Source organism: Pseudophryne corroboree, chromosome 6, assembly GCF_028390025.1.
Source record: "Pseudophryne corroboree isolate aPseCor3 chromosome 6, aPseCor3.hap2, whole genome shotgun sequence".
In the NCBI taxonomy this organism is placed as follows: Eukaryota; Metazoa; Chordata; class Amphibia; order Anura; family Myobatrachidae; genus Pseudophryne; species Pseudophryne corroboree.
In genome coordinates this window covers 615,534,918-615,535,711 of record NC_086449.1, presented here as the reverse complement: position 1 = coordinate 615,535,711, position 794 = coordinate 615,534,918, and positions in this window count along the sequence as shown.

Sequence of the window (794 nt, the reverse complement as noted above, 5' to 3'; positions counted from 1 at the left end):
ATACAGCCTCCTTTTGTGCCTCCAGTGGCACCTTGGGATCTCAATGTGGTTTTGGGGTTCCTAAAATCACATTGGTTTGAACCACTCACCACTGTGGACTTAAAATATCTCACATGGAAAGTGGTAATGCTATTGGCCCTGGCTTCAGCCAGGCGCGTGTCAGAATTGGCGGCTTTATCCTATAAAAGCCCTTACCTAATTTTTCATACGGATAAGGCAGAATTGAGGACTCGTCCTTAGTTTCTCCCTAAGGTGGTTTCAGCGTTTCACCTGAATCAGCCTATTGTGGTACCTGCGGCTACTAGGGACTTGGAGGACTCCAAGTTGCTGGACGTAGTCAGGGCCCTGAAAATATATACGTTTCCAGGACGGCTGGAGTCAGAAAATCTGACTCGCTGTTTATCCTGTATGCACCCAACAAGCTGGGTGCTCCTGCTTCTAAGCAGACTATTGCTCGTTGGATTTGTAGTACAATTCAGCTTGCACATTCTGTGGCAGGCTTGCCACAGCCAAAATCTGTAAAAGCCCATTCCACACGGAAAGTGGGCTCATCTTGGGCGGCCGCCCGAGGGGTCTCGGCTTTACAACTTTGCCGAGCAGCTACTTGGTCAGGGGCAAACACGTTTGCTAAATTCTACAAATTTGATATCCTGGCTGAGGAGGACCTGGAGTTCTCTCATTCGGTGCTGCAGAGTCATCCGCACTCTCCCGCCCGTTTGGGAGCTTTGGTATAATCCCCATGGTCCTTACAGAGTTCCCAGCATCCACTAGGACGTCAGAGAAAATAAGAATTT